This window comes from Temnothorax longispinosus, chromosome 2, assembly GCF_030848805.1.
Source record: "Temnothorax longispinosus isolate EJ_2023e chromosome 2, Tlon_JGU_v1, whole genome shotgun sequence".
Classification (NCBI taxonomy): domain Eukaryota; kingdom Metazoa; phylum Arthropoda; class Insecta; order Hymenoptera; family Formicidae; genus Temnothorax; species Temnothorax longispinosus.
The window spans coordinates 24,352,371-24,361,336 of record NC_092359.1 but is presented as its reverse complement, the minus strand read 5'-3'; the positions used below and the strand labels follow the sequence as shown (position 1 = coordinate 24,361,336).

The window sequence follows — 8,966 nt, the reverse complement described above, 5'->3', positions numbered from 1 at the left end:
GCGAAAACCTCGGGAAACCCTGCGAATAATCGTATATGCGAATAGACGTGTATGTTCAAAGACACGAACAAATGTAAAATCAAATCGGCTCAGATTTCAGAATAGAAGCCTTATTTATAATGTGTATATTTTAGTATATACATATATATATTTTTATATGCGCATATATTCTAATTCTTCAAACTTCTACATCGCACAGCACATATAAAATAATAAATAGAACTTTATTTTGAATTTTAACACGAAAATTGTCCAAAATAAACTTCAAATACTCGATAGATTAATTGATCTGATAACTTTTTATAAATATCATACATATATATAATTCGAAAAATATGTAATATTATATATAAGTAATAATACGAAACGAAATTTGTATGTTTTCGTTCAACGGTCACGGTATAAGCGAGCAACCAAAGAAGACGATAAGACAACGAATGTTATGTCTGTCTAATGTTTATAAGCATTTGTGTTTCTCGAGCTGTTACGAACATCGTAGGTCATTTCGTGTTGTACTTAACGTTTTCCAGTAAATTTCTCCTGCTCGAGCAACGCTGACCACGTTGTCGTGCTAACGAAAAACGCCTCTTCGTTAGTGCTTTATAAATAATGCCTTGTAATCCGCGGGACGACGGCTGCCCCGTCATCTCGCTAAGGTGTTTAGCCCTGTTTACTCAGTAATTTTACGCATCGCAGAACGTACACATGCTCGTTTTGTTCGCCATGCCGCATTTGATTATGCACCTACAAACGTATGTAAATAAGATAGCTACCCGAAAATTGAGCGAATGCTGTCTTTAAAGTCATCGTATGATACGTTAATAAATTGACTCATTCGCAACAATTCTAAAATAATTGTAAAATACAGCATTGTAGGCAACTAATAAATAAAATTGTATTTCTCGTCTCTGCCTTCTAGTCTCAGCCTTCATTCAGTTGAAATTCTATTTGACGATTTAAATATATTAAAATCACGACTTAACACTAATGTTCGCAGTATTTTACCAACGAATAAAAAGATTTGACTCGTGAAAAGATCGGTTCATTTATACACCTTGTATAAAAGTTTAATTACGCCACGAGAATTTCAGATTGGCCATTAATGCAGAAATGATCGATCGTCGGATAAATCGACGAAGCAATAAAGTAAGATCTGGAAGAATGACGTTTCAATCGGGGCGCAGCAATGCGAGGCAGCACGATTGTACCGATTTCAAACAGCTCGGTCGCTTTGTCGGTCCGCGCGTAACACACGTCGCGGTATCACCTGGAACAGCTGAAACTTACGTTCACCACGTGTTCATGTCATTAAGAACGTGGGCTCCACTTTGTAACAGGTTGGAACAGGCTTCTCTCAAACATTATTTGCAGCACGCTTCTCGACGTGGCACATTATCTTAACGTTGTCCGCACGATGAATTTCGTAAGTAACATTTCGTCCGTATTTTTAACTGTTTGACTGGTTGAAAACGCATTGTCCTCGTATATTAGTTCCATTGTATTTTTTTAAATATTACGTGGATCGTTTTCTATCGTTTTATTACATATATAGCTTTTATTTTGTGCCAGCACTTTGATATCGCATATTTATCAGAGATCATTTCATTCGCCTCATGTTTCTATCGACCTATAACACATTATTCGTTTGCAATTCATAACGATCGTTGTTCTGACTCAACGAAAAGAGCGAAAGCTCGCCGAGAAAGCCTGATTATTACAAATTCGTAATACATGTTTTCAATTCCTTGCTCACCTTTCTATCATCTTCTATTCGCTTCATTTTTTTCTATCACATGACGCAGCAGCCGACTTCGAAACAAAATTCCTCGAATTTGTCGAGGACGTGTGTGATCGTTGCAGAAATACATATTATTCTTCGGCCAGGCGTGTCCCTCGATCGTGTGCGTACCTATAATATATTTCTCCCTCACCAGAGACACGCGCATTATATTTCTCGCCTTTGCTCCCTTTTCCAATGTTGCGCTCACCTTCTCCCCCGCGCGGACGAGGGTTCGGGGAGGCGGGAAGGGGGGATGGGGGGGAGAGAAAGAGATCATCGCTCGCGATCAGCTGCGACGCGGATGTTTATCGAGACGAAGTGTAATCGTCGCACAGCGATTTCCTTTGTGCCCCGAACTCCCGCGCGGGGCAAAGGGGCAAAGGGGCACAGGGGGGGCGGGGGGGAGGGAGAAAGAAAAATCGAGGAAAGGGATGATTGAGAACCACTTGTAGGAGGACAGCTGCGCTCTGCGAGCGCATCTGCTGTCGGTTGCGCGGGCACGCGCTCACATATACTTACGCTCGGTGCCCACGCCGGTGCGGTGCGTGCGCTCGATGAGAGAACGGCGCGCGCGAGAGCACGCATATACGAGCGTATATATGCGACCATCTCTTCCTTCTCCTTCCCCACCTCCTCTTCCTTCTTTTCGTCGCTCTTTTTCTTATCGTTTCATTTCCATGCTCCTTTTCTGCTTTCCTTCCTCCTTCGATCGCCCGCGCGATCTCTTTTTCCTTTCTCCCCGTCGCCTTTCTTTCCTCTCTCGGAGGATGTCGTATTCTTCTTTAGCACAATCGCGCCAACGCGAGCTGCAATCCGTCGTGTTTCGCTGTAATCATCGTGCCTCGTTTCTCTCGAAATTATCGAGTTTGTCTTCTTAAAATGCCCTTTGATCTGTAATTAATCGCGTTATTTAGTAATTTTTATATTTCTTCAGTATGAGGGAAAAATCTAATCTCAGGGGATGATAGATACTTTTACGTTCAAGGGAACACCGCACGAGGTGCATCACTCCCCGAGTTTTTCGCACCGACTTGCCTATCTTTTTCTCCCGTAGAGTATTTTGAAATTATATAACTATATTGAGCCGCATTATACTTGTATGAGCCATATTCTATTTTATTCCTATCGACCTTACATGGAAGTGAAGTGGCTTACGCCCTAAAACGTCACATAAACTATTCCCTATTCTATTCCGCGCCATTCGGCTCTTAAACTGCGTCCCAAATCGTCTGCGCTTCGTCCTCTGCACGCTTTCTACCCCTCCTCCTCTCTCTCTCTCTCTCTCTACCTCTCCTCCCGAGGCCGAGGTTGACCGCTCCGACGCGGTTTCCGCATATATACCTCCCGTTGTATTTCACGTGTACCACTCCACCACGTGTACCACCCTATGCGTTCGGAGAGTTGACGGAGCCCGTTCTCCTTTAGCATCCCTCTTATACCGGAGGAACTGGTACCTCGTCCATCTAGATTTCTAGAAAGAAGAAAGACCCCGGGATCATTTATGGTGTACATAAACCGTTGCAGTACTATCTCTCTCCCCTTGCTCTTATTCGTACGGCACCCTTCGACATACAGGGAGACTCGTAACTAGCTTACGAAGTTCAAGGGCACGGTGCTCATTCGAATCTCCGTGCGGATGAATATCGTAACGCTGACAGACCTTTTAGACCTACGAAATGGTGCACGAAGGTTTAACGAAACTCGATATTTTAAACAGAGCTCGTTTCGGCAGAATTTTAAATCTATTTTTAGCCAGCGGCATATTTGATGGCAATTAAAAGGTCACAAAGGACGAACGATAAGTTTGAGTTTCATTTTCCTTCGTAAGGATCTATTGCCTGCAATTTATTTTAACTGAAGCTACATCTAAAAGACAACCTTGAATATTGTATCCCTGAATGTTATCCTTGAGCATTGGAAGGAACCATCGGATGCGATCAATTCAATGCATGCTGCTCTTCTCTTCAACTTTATCTTTATTTCTACTTCAGCAGGATTCTCCTAAAAAGAAAGTTTGAATATACGGAATATTGTGTTAGAAATAATGTGAAATTTTCATGGAATTTTCCGAAAACCTGGGTGGTATTTGAAAGAGATTCGAGATGTCTTAGGACAATCCACGATAAAGCATTTTGCAAAGAAAAGTTAAATAATTCAGCCATTAGCATATATTGCCATTTTATAATTTTTAGCAATTAATATTAATGGCTAATCGTTCTATTTTTACTTTCAACGGTTAAATATTTTGTGAGACAATTAAGCTGGAAGAATAGAAAATTTTTAGAAGTGAGCAAACATCGTGATTTCATGAAGTCTCGAAACTTGGAGTGAAAATGTCTTGGGCGTAACGTTTAGAATCCTAAATAATCGAACGCTTGTTAACCGTGCCTGAAAATGTTCAGGCTTGAAAAATTCAACGGTCGAACATCCGGACGGAGCCTGGGGTTTGAAGCTTAAAATACCGGTGGAAACTTTTCTCTCCAAAAAACTGTTTCTTTTTCCCGTCCGTTCCGTCAATTGCGAATAGTGTTGTATACCTGGCCCTGGTGCAACGCGGCTTATGCAGGATTTTGTGCATCGCGCTACCGGCGTGGCGGTGCGGTGCGGTGCGGCGACGGAGCTGCAGCTTGCCAGCCAGCCGGTACATAACACCACCGGTACCCCGAAAATTTCCTTTGTCCCCATTGTCCACGGGCTTTTCATCTCGCGACGCTCACAGCACTGTGCTTCCGAGAAAATTTCGAGTCTGCCGTTCTCTTTGTATCTCCTCTTCGCTCCTGTCTTTTATCCGTCCTCTCTATTTTGCTCGCATTTCCCGGGAGAATCCTGCCGCCGGCGTCCAACTTGGATTGGATTACAGGCAATTCTTTCTAGAAGCAAAAATGCAGTATCAGCAATTTTCGATCCCTCCATCTTTAAGAACGAAGAGAAATCTAAAGAGTTTTGGACACTCGACTTCGGGGCCGGTGCGAATGTATGATGAAACGTTGTTTCATTTGAAGCAAGATGTTCTTTTTCTCCATCAGAATCTTTCATTCGAGAATACTCGGGTTAATTTATATGTATTAAATATGTGTATTAAATATTAAAACGGTTTGCTAAATACAGTAGACCCCCATATAACATAGGTTTATATTATACAATGGAAAATTTTTAATATTTGTTTGTTTTAAAGTAAAATAAAAATATTTTACTGTACATCTCTAATATTAATTTTACATTTTTTTGTGATAAATCCTTACATCTTTTATAAATATGTGTTTCCATATTCATACACAATCCATATATGTATAATCTATGTGATTCGTATACAACATAGAATGTATCCTTATGTTATACGTACATGTCTACCGTACATTTTTCAAATATAAGACTCTTTTGTCTCCTTCCCGTTTATTTTTCAAAAATTATAAATTTACTTACTCTATACAACATGATTTATTGCGCTTCTTAACGCTTCTTTATGCGTATAAAAAAAAATAATCAATTTGTAATGCATTTCAATATGGGAAAAACAGAGAGGAACCGAAAATTTCTAAGTACGCCCGAAAATCTGAAGAATACCTAGATGAGAATAAAAGTCGCAAGGGAACCACATTTTCTTGCCGGTCATCAATGACCCGTCCGAGGTCCGAGAGACGTTGGTGGAAAGACAATCCTGGAATTTGCATCCGTGGGAATTTTTCTTAAGAATCCTTTTCCCTCGCATCATCGTGGTCAGGCAACATTCCTGCTTTTTGCACTTTTGCAGACGTTTTCGATGCCGCTAGAAAAAGATTAAATTTTTTTCCTTTTTCTATTGCCCATTTCGTTTGTTCGTCTATTAGTTTTAACTTAACGCTACCTATGGGGTCGAAATCCTTAACACATGAGTTTGCATATATCGGAACACATTCGAGAAGCCTAATATTCGCGCATTTATGACTGTTGGATATTTGACAATAATTTAACAATACTTTTATATAATTTTTTTTAATACTTATTGAATTATATATATTACTGTGCAACTTTTCTAATGACAAGCGTTACAACTTAGGACATTACTTGTAACGCTTGTCATTTTTGGACATTAGTTCTTTTGGCTTAGATTTATAGAGCCTTTTTCTTCTACTCTTTCAATAGATATTTTTTTCTTTTGAAATCCCGACGCTTTCTTTTTCCCTCCGTATATATGTTATAGTTTTGAGGAAACTTTTAACCATATCCGGTCTGTTCCAACTCTCCCGGTGGTAAAGTATTATTGATGGAAGGTCGACATATTTTGAGAACAATTCCCGATTGTTTTCCTTTACCTACGACAATCGATTACTTCTAAGAAACTATGTGGAAAATATAACGTATTTCAATTTGCGATCAGGATTTGTTAAACAATCGCCAACCACATGTGTTAGCGACCACACACGTTCGAAAATCAACGTTACGTCGATTTTCGAATCCCTGAAACGTACAATGGAGCAACATTGAGAGATACCAACAATAAGAGAAAATATTCGAAAACCTGAAAAAATATTAAATGTAGGTATCAGATTATGTTTTATTACTTTTGCGATTTAACAAACCCTTTCAATCTATGCGAGGGTTCGTTAAATCGCAAAAGTAAGTACAAATGTAAAGGTATCGACGGTATCGTAAGCATCCACCCGGTATACATTTGAATACCAACGTTTGATCGATTTCGAACTTCGGAGTAACCGAAATCCGCACAACATCGAGAGATACGGAGAGAAAACAAGGAAAATGTTGGGGGGGGTTCGAAGTTTGGTCAATGTCAACACCTGCCGAACGTTGCCGGCGCGTGCCTGTTTCTGTTTGCGCGCTGGATTACCGTAATCATGATTGTCGGAATATTTTTCAACTCGAGTGAAATTAGGTGTCTCGAGTACAGTCTAAAATAAGTATGGTCTAAGGAAATAACGTCTCATGTGAAACTCATTACAGTTTACGCGAAAGCTGAATTATAACGTAAAAAAATAACATAAAAATTATATTTGTAGACAAAACATATCATTATACAGGGTGTCTTTAAACTGATTGAAAAGGAAGAAGGAAAAAGAGGAAAGAGACGATTCCTCGTAAAGAGACGAAAAAGTTAGAACAAATTTTCTTCATACAAGATTGATTTTCGGAACAATTCACCCTGTATTTAAGAGTTATCGCATTATCTAATGGATATCATAGCGGGTCGTTAATGAGCAACGACCGTCAATTATATCTTATTCGAATAATCGCGTTGGGAAATATCGCGGCGCCACGATTACGCCGCGAAGCCTGCAATTTCGCGGTCTTATCGCTTTATAAGCGCACTTGGAAATCTCGAGGGGCACGCAGGACGTCAGTAGACCGTATGGACCTTTGCACGGTAGGCAGGGGCCCAGATGGCAAGCGCCCGGTGGTACCCTTGCAGTTTTTGACGGCCGGTCCCGAGTCCCGGACGACGTCGCTACCACCTGCTGCAACGCGTAAATCAGCCCGGCTCGTTAAACGCCACGATTTTCGACAGATACGAGCGCAATTCCGATGACAGATCCTTCTCGATCGCACGATCAAATTATTCGTCTCGCCTACCGTGGTCGGTTTCCGAATTCCAGAACTTTCTTCGTCCGCTCGCTTCGTCTATTCGCTTACTCTTTTTTTTTCTATTTCTCTTCCTTTCTCAATCTGTCCACTTTATTTTCATTCAGATCTGAAATTATATTTATAAATTTAGAATCATACTTAGAAATACTTACCTATGATCCTTGTGTTATATCGTATACATTTATTATTGTATTAAGACGATCGACAAGCATGTTATTGATGTCAATGTCAAGGATATTATTTACTGGTCCGCATAGTCGATCTCTGTGTGTTCGTTTCATTTCAATTTCAAAATTATATAAGTATATTATTATATAAATATAACTCTAGAATTTACAAGTGCGGTGTTCCAATGTCTATTTCTATGCAGATTAATTTTAATCTCGGGTTAACTTTTACTTTTTACTCTTTTCTAATTCTTAAAATTAGAACTAGAAAAAGTAAATGGTAAGTTGAACCGAGATTAAGATTAATCTGCATTGATACAAATGCATGGACATTAGAGCTATACTTGAAAATTCTAGAGTTACATGCTTATATAATTTTGAAATTATATTCATAAATTCAAAAAACAAATAACTGGCAATGAGATCGACTATGCGAACCAGTAAACATGAACATCGACACTGACATCGGTAACGTGCGTGTTCAGCGTGTTGTCCTAATACAATAATAAATATATACGTGTAACACAAGGGATTATAGGTCAGGGATGATTATCGTGCTCGCTCGGGATTTATTCGCCTTCTCGCAGGCGTCCCTATATACTTCGCCATGGAATCTTCATTCTTTTCTAAAGAGCAGAACGCGTTTTCTGTATACTCGCGTCCGATCGATCGCGCGCGGATCGTTTCTCACGCTTTGATTTTTTTCCCTTCCGTCGTGTCGCGTAACTCGTATTTCCACGTGCACACGCACGGGAAAGGGGGATGGAGAGAGAGAAAGAGAGAGAATGTGAATCTCGCAGGCAGGAGACGCGTGCATTACGGTTAAAGAGAGAGAGAGAGAAAACGGCATCGGGAGTATTGAGTTGCAGCGGAGAGAGCATTTAGAAACGATCGTTCGCGCGCGGGGCCATGCGATGTTACAGTTCGGTACGGGTTTGAAAAGATCTTTGTTCGAGCGTCGGAACGCGAGGAAGTGGGCCTGTGCGCGCGCGAGCGCGAGCGCGCAAACACACGCACGAGCGTGCGGCTGTGCGCGCGTGAAAGAGCGAGAGCGCGAGCGCACGCTGCCGGAAGTCGGAACGTGCATCATATAATGCCTCTTGGGTGCGCCGCGCCCGCCCGCCCGTCCGTCCGCTCGCTCGCCGGCTATTTCTCGCTTCACTGGCAAATAAAAACAATCTAACGATCTCTTGAATTCGCGACTCGGCGTCGCTTCGCTGAGAGAAGTCTCGCGGCCACCGCTTCTCCATCGCGAATTCGCCAGGCCGTAGTCCTCACATTTTCGCCGTGTTTCTCGTAGATCGACGAAAATCCGGGGAGACGCCGTTTTTTTCACAATTTGCCACGGGACGGATGACGAATGATGCAGTTTCTGCAAACACGGTCTCTACTTTACTGACGGAAAATATGGCGCTCTATTTTATCGAGAGATAGTGGAAGAT

At 41.2% G+C, this 8,966-nt stretch overlaps 1 long non-coding RNA gene across 4 annotated transcripts; it reads right to left on the bottom strand.

Annotated features, from left to right (window-relative positions):
* Window positions 1-242: 242 nt before the first annotated feature.
* On the bottom strand, window positions 243-8,964 carry LOC139809107 (uncharacterized). 4 transcript variants are annotated; one of them, XR_011731027.1, is made up of 7 exons: window positions 8,803-8,964; window positions 5,345-7,463; window positions 4,318-4,650; window positions 3,659-3,781; window positions 1,754-3,251; window positions 1,288-1,627; window positions 243-744 (listed from the first exon to the last, which is right to left on the bottom strand). It is a non-coding gene; the product is annotated as an uncharacterized lncRNA (long non-coding RNA). The 4 variants fall into 4 exon arrangements; XR_011731026.1 differs by having other exon boundaries at window positions 243-1,627; window positions 1,754-2,671; window positions 2,753-3,251; XR_011731025.1 differs by having other exon boundaries at window positions 243-1,627; window positions 5,345-5,546; window positions 7,346-7,463.
* Window positions 8,965-8,966: the final 2 nt, after the last annotated feature.